At 38.7% G+C, this 16,545-nt stretch overlaps 1 long non-coding RNA gene across 3 annotated transcripts; it reads left to right on the forward strand.

The window, feature by feature from the left end:
- Positions 1 to 2,642: 2,642 nt before the first annotated feature.
- Positions 2,643 to 15,470, forward strand: LOC111272098 (uncharacterized). Of its 3 annotated transcripts, none has more exons than XR_002687317.2 (7): positions 2,643 to 2,851; positions 8,690 to 8,860; positions 9,287 to 9,355; positions 10,160 to 10,310; positions 10,892 to 11,004; positions 12,616 to 12,701; positions 13,148 to 15,470. It is a non-coding gene; the product is annotated as an uncharacterized LOC111272098 (long non-coding RNA). The 3 variants fall into 3 exon arrangements; XR_002687316.2 differs by having other exon boundaries at positions 9,287 to 9,340; XR_002687318.2 differs by lacking the exons at positions 8,690 to 8,860; positions 9,287 to 9,355.
- The last annotated feature ends 1,075 nt before the right edge of the window (positions 15,471 to 16,545 follow it).

Here is a 16,545-nt window from a genome sequence, read left to right on the forward strand (position 1 = left end):
TGTTGAATGTTGAAGATAACTTGGTGTGTATTTACAAAGCGATAAGCGCAAATGTTTTGAACTCATAGTAGTCAGTAAACTTTACTCCTGCTCACTGATTGGATTATTATAATATTAGATCAATATGGTTTAATGCTGGTTGTACCAGTGAATAACCGAACTATAAAAAGTGTTTTTTTCTAGCATTGCCTTTAGATCGGATAAGAGAGACGTTTTTGAAAAAAACCGCACGTCTTTAGCAAGGCAAATTGAGCGCGACTTGAGCGCCACCTTGTACAGTTTTTTCGAAATATACAAATTTATTTCAGGAAAGATTAATTTACCATGTCTTTTGTAATTATTTTGAGCACCTTGCATGTTTTAACCTGCGAACACGTAGCAAGCTTGACCGTGAGAAACATTAGACATTGTGTATACTGTATCGGACGCTATCCAATTGCGGTTTAAAATTGCTTACTTGAAATCCTTGCAAAAACTATTTCGTGCTATATCCTATTACCTGGGTAGCTTAATCACTATTTGTTGAGATATATTATAAAGTCATCTGTGTCATCAGTCTAGTCCCATGTATTAAGTATTTAATTATTTATTTAATTATCTAATTTCACACATTCATGAACGATGAGATTTTAGTAGTCTATAACGTACTGGCCAATAACTTTCAAAAATATTACTAAATCTTAGGTATAATCAGCTCCTAGCCAATTCAGTGGATGATTGCAGTCTATAAGGCTGTCTTTTGGAGAAGTTGTTCTTAGTTCAGCTCGCAGTAAAAAAAAATTCGGGGCACGCTATTTGACCAGAAACGACCACTGAATATTGACCGTGATAATTTATTTTTTAATTTTTCAGTTGCCTAGCTGCTCTAAAATTATTTAATATAGGAGGCAAAAGTATGGAAGAGTTAGGTCTAAACCAGGCTTAATTCGACTGATAACCAATAAAGCCCTGAAAGTGTATATGTGATAGCCTATGTTTACATCTGTCTACGCCTTAGAGTTGATAGTGTTTGAAGAATCATCTTGAGGGCGTACTCTGCGAAAAAGAACTTAATATGTTGTTCCTAATACCTGAGACTTCAGGTTGAAGCTCACAATAATTTCAAGACCATCTCGTGTAGTGAAACGTCGTTAGCTGAAGGCGAAGGATTTCATAGTTGTACCTCCAAAGATCTGAATGTTCTAAAGTTTAACTTCATGAAGACCAATGGCTTTTCGTTCATTTGATGGCAGCATTGCCCATTAGCACCCACATTTACACTAGACAAAAGCTGCCAACGCAATAAGACGTATTGGGCGCTCTTAACACGTCGATTTCCAAAACTAGAATGATATTTTAATTGATTCAGATTCGAATGAACACAAGGTGTACACGAATGTTATAGTTCACTGAATACGACTGGCATCCCAGGTTGGGTCTGTCAAAAACCCAAACTGTTTTTTTGACAATTTGATATTGTATTACTACGTGGAAAGCTTACAGAGATTTTACTTCATTTGCCGATATTACTAATTGCGATAATAATATAAATCGTTTTAATAATCTTATACAGTTATTATGTAACGCATAAATATTAGTACAGCAACGGCTATAAAAGTTGCAACTTGATGTTTAGGCCGACGGCCTCAATGGCTGGTAACAAAACCAATTATTCTATTGGTAACTTTCTAAAATATATGTTCTTCTCTTTTTCACCTGCTAGGCTGCTGATCAAAAGACGCACTGACCTTTCTTGTATCGTTACGCCATTACTGTTAGAAATACAAATGCAATCTAGGATGTACGTTACCTGAATTAAGCCTATAAGCTAATTATAGGGCCTTGAGGTTGGAACGGTCGTCGTTCGACCAGGCTGCTCGAAAAAGCCCCAATGGGAACCGAGTGACGACCCGCTAACTGACAAAGTAGGGGCTGCTGGCAACCGATGCAGAAATATTATGAGCTGCTCTCTCGATGACAAATCCGTGGATGTAGAATGTGGCAGAAAAAAGTCAACGAAATTGCAGATGTTTCTCAATACACTCGCACATATTACATTCACTTTATACTATATATAATATAACAGGAGTATTTATATACCCGCTTGAAAGGCTGTATTTCATCCTGTTTTTGAGTTTGAAGGACCTGTTATCCTGTTTGTTATCATGTGACCCTTATACAACTTCCAGCAGTTTACGAGACTGTCCTGGCCCAAAGACGGAACACGGCCAATGTGATTCAAGCACATGTGATTGCAAACCTGTTTCTTTATCCTCGTAGATTACCAGTATGAAAAGAGTTGTACGTTTTGCCCATACGGAACGCTGTCTGCCGATGCCTAGTTGTGACCGATATCGCACTGGTAAAGTGTCCTACACAATGCAATATATGGGTATATACAGTTAGGTATCTCTTATTTTGAGTTTGACAATATCATTCCTTGCAGTAGCTATTGTATTTGTAAATAGCCACATTTTTCATGCGTTTTAAGGAAGCGTATTCCTCGTTTTAGATAAAATACCCGATATGTCTGGTATTGGCGTTCAAAGGGACGATTTACGACAGCTTCTTCTTTCCCGAAAAGGTAAGCATATCATCGTATCGGCAGCCGTGTAAACATTGAGCTAGCTAAATAGCAGCTTCTCTTCTCTTTCCTCGTTAGTTTTCGCGTTTAGTTCACAGTTCGTTGTCTACGAGGATCAGTTTGTAAGAGTAGAAGCTTCAACCGCATCAGTAGCAAAAGCAGTAGCCCCCCGAAGTATGATTCCGTCGCGTTCAGGCGCCAAGGCACCGGGCTTCCGCCTGACTTGATAACGGTTCGATGTTATAAAACCGCCAAGTGTGCTACGTGTTGCAAGTCTAGTTCAATTAGGTAAGCGTGGCTTTTGCTGAATGCAAAAAATCTTTTTTTCCCCATTCGAGTTCAAAGCGCAATCTTCACCACGCTGCTACTACGAGTGCCACTGCTGCCCGAAGTAGGCGGACTTTCGAACCTTGATTTTGACTTTGTTTTAGCTTTGGTATTTCTGGCCCCTTTTCTAACCATTTTCTTTTAGATAGGAAAGGTCCCCTTTATGCAGGGGAACCCAAGCAGACCTATGGGACATATAGGGCAGCTCGAAGCGTTTCAGTAGAAAGCAGAAGCTATAGGGCTATGGAATCGATCGCTAGCCGTTATTTTGTCTATTTATTTGTTTATTTTGTCGCAGACAGCTACAAGTCAGCCGTCTGTGACAAGCAAAATCGACTCGTAAAAAGTTATCGATAACGTTAGTGGTTTTGACACTTATAAAAAGTACCAATGGTTCTTCCATGGTGCACTATAAAGCTTTCTATGTTGCAACGTTACTGCGTGCCATTCCTCTCACGTAAGCATATCCCTATACAACATTTGTAACCATAGGCATGGGGGTAAGGTCATCGTGAAAGTGTACCCCAGTTAAGCTCGGGTTGGTCTTGGCTGTTATCATTCAAGAATGGGTTAACATCTATGCTAGTAAACAAAGTAATAACTTTCACTCTGCGCTCCATATCAAAGTCGTACTAACTAAAAGCCATAAACTCTATTATTCAATCGCAGGTCGGTAGAACATTTGATGAGATCCAAAGTGAGTCTAACGGAGTTGGCCAGGCTAGGTAATTTTAACAGACATTGCTAGTAATGCAGGGCACCTGACCCTAGGGAAGCTTATGTTCGATGTAATTTTCAGTCGAGCCCTGGCTTGTTTCTTGCGACAGCTTATATAAGCGATACGAAATCGCTAATTCGAGACGATCAGGCTTAACTCATAAGTTTATGTCACAATGATTCTTAGAACGTTGCTCAAGCAGAATCATCATGAAGAAACAAGTTTTTCTGCATTCTCGATTTGCTGTGTGCAGCTTCCTACTGTTCAATTTGATACACAGCGTGCTAGAAATAAGTTTAATATCGAAACAAGACAACAATGCGGTTGTAGTTATCAAGATGTTGTTACGACACAATTATATCGCTACGAGATTCTACCGAGGACTATTTAGCTGAGAGTTTCGGCAGCCTTGAGCAGCAATCGACCTACCTATAGTAAGGTGACGTGATAGGCTGGCATTTATAATTTATGAAGGCCTTCCCTATCTATTATACCAGCTCCTTGAAAGAACTTCTGGGAGGGAGCTGTAGGCACACCTTTTTCGTAATTCTTATAATTTATATTGTCTCGTGTCATAAGGCCAACTTTTTCAGGCTTATCTCTTGCACGTATACAAATGGCAATGTGTGCGCGTGATTCTCAGATCCGTACCAAAGTACTTAAACATAATGAATTTGGACTTCGGTGCATTCTATGCCCTGAATAACATTTATATACAGCCGCCGTCTCCGATTGCAGTAATAAACCTCTGAAGTGCAATATAAAAAATCATCTAGTTCAAGAAACAATCCTAGCCCTTCTTTGTCCATTTGAGATGCAGGGTCCATTTGCCTAGTGGAAAACAGCATCACCTATTTCATACGTACTAATTTTTTCTGCTTGAAATACATAATCTTCGTTAAATTTTAAAACTCGAATGTATCTGCGCTCACTCATAACTAGGATTCTGAAGGGTTTGAAAATGTGGTCCGTGTACTTAGCGCGAATAGACAATCTGGTTGTAATAGTGTTTACGAAAAGGACGACATTAGTCTTACCACGTTAACGGTAAACGTGCCTGAAGAGTCGTCCTAACGGGCTGCCTTGTAAAATCATCAAACGTCAACATTACAATTTATTATTGCGCCAACACTGAGATTTACAAAGAAGACATCCACAGAAATCAAAATCCACTGGTTCAATTTTCCTGTGATTCACGTTTGCTCCTCTTATATTGTCCTAAATGTCTATGATGATTATTCTTCTTTTTTTGCTTCGTTCTGAAGTCAAACTGTGAAATAAGTCTCTACAACAGCAGCAGCAGCAGCAGCAGCAGCAACAACAAAACCGTATTTCGGTCGACGGTAGTGAGCGAAGTGAAGCACATCGCCTAATAAACGGAAAACTACCAATAAACACGTTGCGGGCTACTATAAATAAAAACAGAGACACATTACAAAAATGTCCTACGTAATTCCTTATGCCTGCTAATTTATATAATTTCATTAAATTTTCTCTGTTTTGCCGGCTTCGGCGAACAAGAAGGCATAGTACTTGCATTCATATGTGATGAAAAAAAAATCGAATATTTAACTTTTGCATAAGTCAACGGAAGGACCCTGAGTACCTCTTACGAAACAGTATATTCAAATTGGATTTAGGGCTGCTATGAGTAACTAAAAAGACTATGTGCCAACTCTCGTCTAACGGCCTTAAACTGACCGTTAGCAAGACAGATTATTCTTGGTAAAGAGTTTCAGATTCATATTAAATTGCTAGCTCTGCAAATATTATGTGTGAGGACCATATATTTGAACGTAAATTATCGTGGGCTTCCCTAGCTTCTATTTTGTGAGGGACAGAAATGTTGTCTCCGAGAAAAGCCTTACGTATGGTGGAGGTGAAACTCGTACTGTCTCATTCGGAGATTGATAAGGCTACCGGTTTGATCTTTTAATTAACGTTCAGTGATTTTTCGAAGTTTCGAAAGTCATTCATGTGACCTTTTCTCTGCAAATGCTCCGGATGTACTTTTTTTTACTATATAGGCACGATTCTTTTATAGTCTAGCTTGTAAATGTATACTAAAACTGAAATCAATAAAATAAGCTGCACTGATGATACAATAAATGCATTAAAGTTATTGAACGCAAAACCATTAATTATATTTTTAGTGATTTTTTTGTGCGTTACCTAAAATACGTTTCTCTCAATAACCCCATGTTGCCAGCTTCAACTTGTCTCGCAAGTTTTTGTTAGATGAAGGGCGAACGAAAACATGTGCGAACAGAAATATGTCTATATCAGCATTCAGTATACTACAATGTATAATTTGCTTAATATATATATATATATATATTAGGTTTAGAATAAATAGCTCTATAATAATATTAATTTTAAATATTAAACGACAAAGTATTCAGGTATTTATATTAGTTAGTGTATGTATAGGCAAATTGCACCTGGGAATAAATAAGTGCATTCAACTACATTAAAGACAATTCTGACGATAGTGTTTTCCATATAGGATTACAAATCGGAGGCCTCCTATTGAGTTAATTTATTATCCCATAAATTTAGATAAACGGATGTGGCATTTGATCAAAAATCGCGCTTCTGCAAATCGCTTTCGAAGCTAACTTCATAGGGCTTCGTGAGTGTGCCGTTGAAACTATCGATGATCTTTTTTTGGGTGTCCAACACTAGGGCAGGCCAGTTTGGTGTTTTTCAATTTACACACCTTTAAGCGAAATGGATGAGGGCAAAATGTTTGCCTATTTTTCGTTTGCTGTGAGCTAGAGCAAGGTAATTTACGACCTTCTGTAAGGTACTTGGGCATTATATACGCAAACCTACGCAATAGGTCAGCTATAATCGTAGTAAATCAATCGAAGAAGTAGACAGAGCGCAACTGTATACGTACCGTTTTGTCCAGAATAAGGACGCTAAGAAGACGAGCAAAGAATGTTCCGATAACATAGTGCATTTTTAGAAACCTCTTGGTAAACTTCTACTAGGACAGCAGATAAAGCGAATATTAATCATAGTCATACGATTTGACCGTGAACATATTACTCTATATTTATGTATATTTAAAAAAAAAAACCGATAGATTTAAATCAGCTTTTAAATTTTAATCCTCAAAGCAGCAGTGCAGAACGTGCTTTCGTTTGGTGGCTTCATCTCGATTGTCTAATCAGCTTTTTCCCACCACGTTCGTTTCCGCAAATTCGTCTCGGATCAAAAGTGTCATATCAGGACATTTGCAGAAAGCACCTTCTGTTTATTTTTTCCGATTTACGTTTAATATTATCTCTGCACACAGGTGTTTGATTTGGCAGATTGCCTAATTTGCATTATACAGTTACCTGAGTTCTGCACGGCCTAACCGCAAAGATTTTTTGATCACCCACAGATTTAAACTTAGTCTACCAAATTGATACGCATTCTTCTAGTAACAAGTTCATTTTCTATGTTTAACTTATAGTATATATTAAATATCTACCCGTCTAACTGTTTCACTGAAGGATTTAACTGATAACAGCTTGCTTACGCGAAATGTACGATAACTCATCTTGCTAGGTACCTGATAATAGGAAAATAACATATCGTTGGTTAGGCCCATTATGCCGAGCTCTCGAATTATGTATATTCTAAAATCGAGCTACCAACATTATTTTCATGCGGATAGGAGTTTCCTATAGTTAGTCCTTAGCAAAGGCTGAACGTTTAATAAAAAAGAAGACAAGTCAATCCTGTGTAAATGTTAATATCCCTGAACGAATAGTTTCTAGATAGCCACCTTAAAACCATAGCAGGAACAAACAATCAAGAAGCATGCTTTTGTGTTTGTTAATCTACTACTTTTACCTTTTAAACAAACGACCAGGTTCCATCTGGAACGATTTGCTTCAAAATTTGTTTATTACGTAAAGCTAATTTTTATAAAATTTTCTAGTATACCATAGAAGAAGAGAAAAGCATTAGGAATTACGAGTGGTTGATTCTGTACATTGATGTGGCCATCTAGCTCCAAAATAAATACAAACCAACTGGCAATATGTACTTTCTGCTCGAAAACAATAGCTATTCATAATAAAAATTGAATTATAAATTTTCCGGCCGTCTCAATAAAATATTCTCCGTGAACCTTCCACTTCTCATGGAAATCTTCTTTCAGTTTAAGAACGTAATTTCGACCATCGATTTTGGGGTAACCGCGGAAGCTTTCAATCTCGGTGAGAGCTTGAAGATATAGTGTACCGACTAATCTCCTCAGTCTTATTTTAAATACAAACCTACTACTTCCGCTATGTTCTTCTTTCTTTCCTTTTTTTTTTTCAGTATCTTCGGAAAGTTCATTTTAGTTGGTGTGTGATACACTGGGGGGTCTGCAGTGTAGATCCTCAATTAGGGCACTACAAGAGCCATCTAGGTGCTCAGGTTTTCAGTTGAAACTTGCAGGGAGCCTACCTCATCGTAACACCTGCCTGGAATAAATGGAAAAGTGTGGCGTTTATGCTTAATAGCTATATATTATAAATTCTCTTTGAGTCCGTTGAGCGTCCCTTGTGAATTATAATTTACATATGTTTTATAAAAGACTGTTGAGAAAACTACCCTAGCCAACAGCTCATTGACTGTGACATAAAAACATAGTATGCGTAGGCAGTATATCGTTGTTTACATAAAGCGTCAAGCGAAACTCTGCGACGAGTTAATTTAATATCAGCTTTTATTATTTTGCTTTTGGAGAAGTCGACCCGTACCTATGGATTCCGGTTATAGTAGACGACTACCTTCTTACGGATATAAAGTTTTGGTTTATAGAAACTTTACCTGTAATATCTTGACAATCGAATCCTTTTTGTGCAAGCATTTTCTATATTCATTTCTTCACAGCAATCGCGTGTTGTACGTGTTATTTTTTTAAGGCTACAGTTAAGTGAAAGTACGACAAACATATATGGCAAAGCTCAGTGTGTAGCAATTCTCTTACAGCTGGCTCTATACAACGCGCTTCCTCCAAATTAAAAGGTAAGGTCGATGGGGGTTCCTTTTTGAGAGGATGTAGATTATCTACCTGCTGAATCTGTTTGCAGCCCCTGAATCAAAGCGGCTGTGGCTAGAGCCCCTCTGTCCGCTAAGCGTAATTGTGCGATTGACGATAACACTACAAATTCGTCATTTACTCTAACTTCCCGACGTTAGTTTCCCAAGACGCCGAAACGGCGGATGCGACGAGTTCGAGGTGCTGCGAGCAGTCTGCTTAGGTAAGCAGGCGGCCTGAAATTCATTCTCTGGATATTTTAATTAATTCCTGTGGAAAATCTTGCGTAAATTATACTCAGTATCTATTTTGATTTGCAATAGTTCAAGTATTCTGTATGTTCATAAACAAATGTAACTTCATGGATGTCCTAGAAGAAACTTAGCTCGATGGCTCTCAGGTGCAGAGTTATGAAGTTAGTAAAGAACTGACAAGTTCACTTTTACGCAAATACTGCCTTTGTTTGGTAATATATTATCTACCGAAACGTCAGTGAAATATTGCACTACTTGGAGCCTTTGAAAACGTTCGCCTTTGCTACACCTACGTGAGCTTATAATTGCCTGAAGTATAAATAGTTCAGTTAATTCACGTTCAGGTTCATTTCATAGTTCAGATTCACTTACCACAATGTTGTCTGACCTTACAGTGCTTGTCCTGCCCCTTCCCGCTTATTCGTACAATGAATATTAATCGCACAGAGGTTAGTCTAAAAAAAGTAAGGTTCCTCGCATCTAATAAACTGTGCCAAGTGTCCTACTTAAATAAAAACAGTTGTGTTTGTATAACAAATAAACTTGTTTATTTCGATAACCATTCGTGCAGTACATATACGCAAAACAGTTTCACAATAAGCTAAACCGCCTTTACCTTGCGTTCCTTCATTGAGCCTGTCTCTGTTGATGAGCACGTGTGCTTGTATGTGTGTATTCTTTTCTCGATTGCTCATTTTCGCTATATATTTATATGGATCTGTATGACTTCTATTATTTTACACATATAATATAATGCAACTCAAGATGACCACATACCCGTCAAGTCTGTCGGCCTTGATCTCATCTCTGCCATTTGTTTCCTGTATTCATCTCGCTGTTGGTTATTATCTTGAACATGCCAGGCACGCACCGCAGTTCGTGCCTCTGTTGTAACTTAGCTCTCCGACAGCGAGAACGACGCGTGGCTAATCGCCGAGATATCGATAGCGTACTATCAATATATGTGATATGGGGCATCGAGTTCGGCTTCCTAGCTATCTCCTGCACCCTATCGCCAGCTAGCGGGTGGTTGTTCTCGACGTTTTGCTCTTGCCTTTTTTATAATTTTGTGTCCTTGCCGTAGCGTCTGCCATCGATTCCATTGCAATCAATGTCACACGAGAAATGGCGTACAAATCATCAGCGCGCGTCCCTTGCCCGTATTATGTCTACTATGATGCCCACACAAGCAACATATGGAATTTCGCCCTTCAAAAAAAAAGATTGTTTCTTTTCAAAGTTCTTTGCATTTTTATAACCTTCAATAGGCCAAAATATCCGTCGCCATGGTCATGCTGGTCGTTGGCTAGCTCACGGAGGATAGATTCAGTGCAGGAGCGTCACATGACAAATTCTCATTCAATGAATCCAATGAAGGCAGATAACAACTCAAGCTTACTCTTGAACAAGAAACCAATCGTAAGTGGTTATAATGTAATGCTAACAAGCGTTTTTGCTGAATACCTCTCCATTTTTAAGCACAATATATATGTAGCCTTCTTTTTTCATTTCTTTATTCGATCCTTCATTTCTAATATGAAACATTGAAGGAGTACCTTATTCCTCATAAATTTTTACATCGAAGCAAGCACAATTAGAGTTTTCCATTGGCTAAAATTTTCAACGGTTCATAGCACAGCACAAAACGTTATTATGATTCATACATAATGAATACATAAATTGAATTTATACTATAATGTATTTGGCACGCGTCTATACCTTATCTTATACTCGTATAATATTTAATTAAATATGTACATACATTTTCACTGTTCCTTTGATTCTTTGTTTTTATTATTCCAAATTATATAAGCCATACGCCCCTAACATGTAACACGATTGACTATAACAATATTATTAACATTCTTCTGGTATTCTATATTTATATACGGATAGATAGAGTAACGGCGACATACAGCACGCTTTTTCCTTATTGTTAAGTACCAAGTTTGGTTTACTTAATAATATTAGGTGTACTTCATTTTTAACTTATTTTATAGATTAACTACCTCTTTGCCCAAAAGCCGAACCCAACCGTTCGCACCGACACGAAAAGCGGTACGTGACAGCTTTTATGGACAAAAATCGAATCCACCATTGATGACGGATAATGGTAAGAACACTAATTATAGTACCAATAAAGATGGCGAAGTAAATTAGTTTTTCCTATGCCTCATTTAATACGCGTGCTGAAGTTCTTTCCCTCTTGTGTGAACTGTGTGCCGCTGCCAGCGTTATTGTTGAGGTTTGTCTGACACGAGAGGTCTGGGGCAATATAGCGCGCGGGCGAAACTCGCTTGTTCAGAGACACTAGATAATTATTAAGTCTCATAACAATTACTGTTACAATCCTCATTAGGTACAAGATACACGAATCAGATGATTGAAGTTCTCGGGCAATCTGTTAACTTCCTTTTATTTTTCAACTTGTTTCGTCTACTGCGATTTGCTTGAATGTTATTATGGATATGCTATTTTATAAGCTAGATGTCATATTGCACTCGGTGGACCGCTGCCGTGCTGTTTCAGCGAAAGAGTGCAAAAAGGCCGGTCACGGTAAAGGCCTGTATTGGCCTTACAGAATCGAACATTTGTCGGCCATATATCAAACACTCCCAATGGAACCTTTTACCTAAATGCTTCGGGTACACAGCCATGTCCATGTTGGTAATGGCTATCCAGTCATGTATACGTTAGTAGTAGCTTTCACGAGTCTTACCTCCATATGATCTTCGCAATAACAGACAACACTTTTCAGGTGAATGTACTGAGTATAGATTCGACTAGTAATTTGTTTAATTTTTTTCATTGATCAAAGCCCTCAGTGTTGTCGCCAGCCGAAAACAATATATCTAAGCATACATATTCATGCTTACTACGACAATCTGTGTGGACGCACCGTCCTTGTGATATATTAAGCACACAAGTACATGCGTAACAGCCAATATATAGTACACACCTTGCGCAGAATCGGAATAGAAAACAGAGTTTGACTTTCATATTTGATTTTAATCTAACGATGAGATAAGTGAAGCAGAGATACAATGTGAACCCTACGAAAATGGATCGTTTCTAATGCATAAGATCATGAAGCTGCTGCGGCGTACTCGGCAAATCCGATTGTAGATCAACAAATTATCTTAAAGTAGAAGAAAACAAGAGTAAAGTTTCTAGTAATGCCTATTTGCCACTAATGGAAACACTGTTTCAAGCATATATGTTGAGGGAACCGCTATGCAGGTGACCAATATGAGAAGATTCTGAATTTCTCGACGCGCGACACGCGTAGCAAGTTATAACGGAATGGCTCATATTTTTCTATCTCTCTAACAAACATAAATCAATTAGCATGTTACACGAAGTCTAGAAATGTATAAGTGTCGGCGATGTCTTAACTTAAATAAGGTTTGCTGGTATAAACGGCGAGATGTTCGGGTAAGTCTCTGTTTTCAATAGATCTGAAATCCGCGTAAATTAACTTATCAGTTAAAAGAACGCGCTCAGCAAAGGCTTCTAATTCTATAAGGCATGTGTCTCTTTTCGAATATCCCCTAAATAAAAGGAAATAGTGAACTGTTTCGGCTTTGTTTTATACGAGGCCTACGATACCCCATTGTCGGATCGGCCTGAATTTTAAACAGATATTGAACAAAATAGCCTTTACGTGTCTTGCTTGATTTCTATATAAGTTCTATATTTAAATGTCTCTGCTAATCTGAGACAGGGCCCAGACTGCGAGGTGCGTCAAGAAAAAGTAAGAGAAGCGAGCAAAAGTCCGTAAGATGACAATAATGGCTGTTCAATTGCTGGGTAAGTAAAGATGTCATTCGGTCTAATGAGCTACAAAGTGCTGGTCCATTTTAAAGCCTCGTTGAAGTAGCTGCACAGCGGCAATAAGCGGCACAAAGCGAGGTCCCGTTTCGTCATCATCTAAATAGGGGGCTACCTTTAATCTCTGTGTGTTTTTCTCTCCTTTAGCTCTGTTTTATGCTCTCAATATGTCGTGACACACAATGTGATAAAGAGGATGACAACGAAAATCATTCGTCATTTCTGTTTGAGACAATTTCTTATATGTGTCCAGATGCGTGATCCTACGTGTAAGCGTTTACAACGGACGTCAATAATAGTATATGTCGGCTAATGCCTTTATCGAAAGAATACATGAAGCCAATATTTATCGCTTCGAATATAACAAAGATGACTAGAAGAAAGCTTTGCACAGAAAAACCATAAGGTACTGTTTTGCTTTTTAGCTACCTTGCAGCATTAGGAGAAAAGAAAGAGCCGAACTACAGGGAACAAGACGCGACCATAGTGATGATGAGTAAATGAAGAAAGAAGAGGATGACGTTTTGTTCTTGTTCATACACACGCACAGCGCTCCTCGGTATACAACACCTGAACATAGACGGAATATGATTTACGATGCGGGCAGGCAATGCTTGGGGGGAGCAATAATATAGAAAAACGACTATTACCCCGGTTAGAAAAAACAAAAGATATAGGATAGGATCGTATGGGGTTTAGAGAGATGTGAAGTATCTGGGTCAACTGGTTAACAAGCCGTCGGGTCGTAACACCCGCAGTTATGATCATCGCATCGTTGCGACCCTCATACAGTGTTAGGAGCATCCTTGTGAGCATGTTGTTTTTAAACCTGTGAAAATGGGATCTTTCTAAATACGTGTACAGTTGGCTTATTTAGGTGAACTCGTTGCAATGGAACAATATGATATAAATATCCGAAACACAACGTAATCAGGCACGTGTACAGGCAGTGATACTGAAAAACCGAGCTCGAAGTTTAAAGATTGAGTATATATAAGCTTCTTGATGAAGTATATGGCAAAATAATAAGTATAAAACAAAACTCAATAGAAAGTAAACTGAACAAACAAGCTGTCGTTTTTCTATACCTAAAATAAGCTTAATAAGGAGTACAAAAAATGTATCCCCTAATGCATCTTAACTTGACTACAGGCTACAAACAGGAATATGTTGTTTTTGCTGTTACTAGCGTAGAAGTCTATATATATATATATATTATTTTACAGCGTTTGTCACCTCAGAACCGTTGCTAAGGCACTGCCCTCGTATACGATCTGCCTGTGCAACAGGAGGGGCAAACAACTTTGTCCCCGTCTCTGCATTTAATTTCAGCTTTCCACTAGCCATCCGTCCCAGCTGATAGCACTGGTCAGTCGTGCACGCACTAGGATCTACTGGCCACTAACGATACACTCTAATAGCTTCTAAAAAAAGTATTTTTCCCGGCCGGTAAAAAACCGTTAGGATATCGCGGGCGTACGTCCTTGTATCCCTGTAGCTCTCTCTTCTTTACGACCTCCTCCTCTAAAAAATTGCCGTTACCGTTGAGACTTGCTGAGTCCACGAGATACAGCTGTCCGGCCGTGCTGCTCTGTTCGATTAGGCTATCGCACAGGCGGTAAGGGACAAAACAGGAGGCAATTTAGATGCTAAACAGGTGGAAGGAAGCTCGCCCGCCAATACCTTCAATCTGTCTGAGATAGTGTATGTTTATGTATATGAGAAATTTAGTGAGTGACCGAGTGCATCATATGCTTTTTTGGTTGGCCACAACGTGTGCTACCTGTTGTTGATTTGTTACGCCTAGTTTACAGCTTTCTCCCCGCCTGCGAGAGCGCAGTAAAATCCTCAGCCTCAGCGGAAACAACCGACAGCTAACTATCCTCGATTTGCAGGGCTCCTTTCTCATATAAAGAGACAGTAAAGCCATAAAAAATGCCAAATGGCTACTGGTTTTGCTCTTGCTTCTCACTGGTAACGGCTGCACCCGGGAAGGGCTGGCAGCAGAGGGATGGAGTGAAGTAAATCGGCAAAGCGATGTCACCGCGTGTCGTCCTCGCTGTCTACTGAAAATCCGTGGTGGAACTTGATAACAATGATCTGCAATCCGCTCTCAGTTCCCTTTTTCCCTACGGCTAAAGAAAAGAAAAAGAACAAACGACATCGGCATCGTACTGATTATGGTCAACCATCTCAGAGTCAGTAAAATTGGTGGTCATCATGACGAAATCAGCACAGCGTATGCTCAGTTGGTAGAGCGGATGGGGCAGTTCAGCAAAAATTATGAGGCCTGATGATTTTTTTATAGTTCCATTTCATCTAGCTTGTCCTTGTTTTTTTGCCAAAAAAGCATCATCGACGGCAACAAAAATACTAAACAATACGGATGGATACAAAATGCTTCTGTTGCGGTTTAAACTTTGCATCGTCGTCGGCGGGCAATTTTTATTATCACTATTTTTGGTTTCGACTACACCCTTTTGTTGTGGGATACGTAGCGTTTCCGAAATAAGACATTGGCAATGTTTACTCTCATAAACGGGAAGTTATCGTCGGGTGAAGAATTGTGCTTCTTATTGGCTTTGAGACAGAACCACTGATTTTATATAGTTTTATAATGTTTTGAAAAATTCTTAAATCGCGGAACACATTGTATATTGCGCACTGAGCAACCGGTCTAATAAGTACGTCCATGAGCATCACCGAGTTTGTCATATGATAAAGAATGCATTTAAGAAGAGCTAAAGGTTTTTATAATGGCCTATATGGTAATAGCTAAGTGAAATGTTTCTTTGGGATTACGGCATTAATAAAAATAGTGGATGAAAACCAGATAAAATATGTTATTCACGTACGAAAGTCTCACGTAAGAGAAAAGTCGAGTTTCCCACAAGAGGCCTACTGGTCAAACAGGCCATGCGACCGTTTTCAGGAAAGGAAGCCGTGAAACAATATTGGTTTATTTAAATTTAATGCTTACCGATGTTCTGATTATGGACAAACCTTTTGGCGTATTCTAATAATAAGACAGTATAATTGAAGCACTAAAGAGATGCTACATACATAAAACGTTCTTAAAAGTACTAACATCGACTAAGGTTACATGTTTATCATCGTTGATGGCTTCGTTCTTCTAGCCCTTTTTTTACAGAAACATTAATTAAAATTCGATGGATTAACCAGCGTGTTTTTCGGTTTCCAAATAAACAAAACTCGAACCAGATGTCTATGACGCCTGTGGGTCTCGCGGTATTAGATGCAGCAGAACGTTATTCTTTTTGCATTTGTGCGATCGACCCCCCTACGCGCAGATCTGTCCTGAAAATCCTGACTTGCTTTAACCGAAGTGAATGCTTCTTATCGAATTGGTAATAGAAAAACTGTTCCTGTTATTTAAGCCCTGTTGGTCAGATCGTGCTTGTTATTATTTTCACGATAACTGATTTTAATTGAACAGCATTCTATTGTGTCTCCTTATAATGATCACCATGAAGAACTAACAAAAGGCCTCAAAAAGGTATGAAAAGGTGCTAACCTTGTGTAGCTTAAACTAATGCGCGATCCAAACTCTTGGCGACTAGGCATATTTTTAGAGTTACGTTTTTGTAAAGAAATATTAACAAATAATGCCACTTGATTTTTTTGATCACTTGATGATGAGGGAGATTTTGACTTTGCATTTACACGGTCCGTGCGCGGAAACTGAAGTGAGGCTTATTGCCGTTGATCTCTTGTACGTCTCTTGTACACGTTTACCAACACTTTTTTCAATTCAGTGTCTATCCACTGATTGTCGACATTGGGAATTTATCTGCTTATGCTC

Source organism: Varroa jacobsoni, unplaced genomic scaffold (assembly GCF_002532875.2).
Source record: "Varroa jacobsoni isolate VJ856 unplaced genomic scaffold, vjacob_1.0 contig01613, whole genome shotgun sequence".
Classification (NCBI taxonomy): domain Eukaryota; kingdom Metazoa; phylum Arthropoda; class Arachnida; order Mesostigmata; family Varroidae; genus Varroa; species Varroa jacobsoni.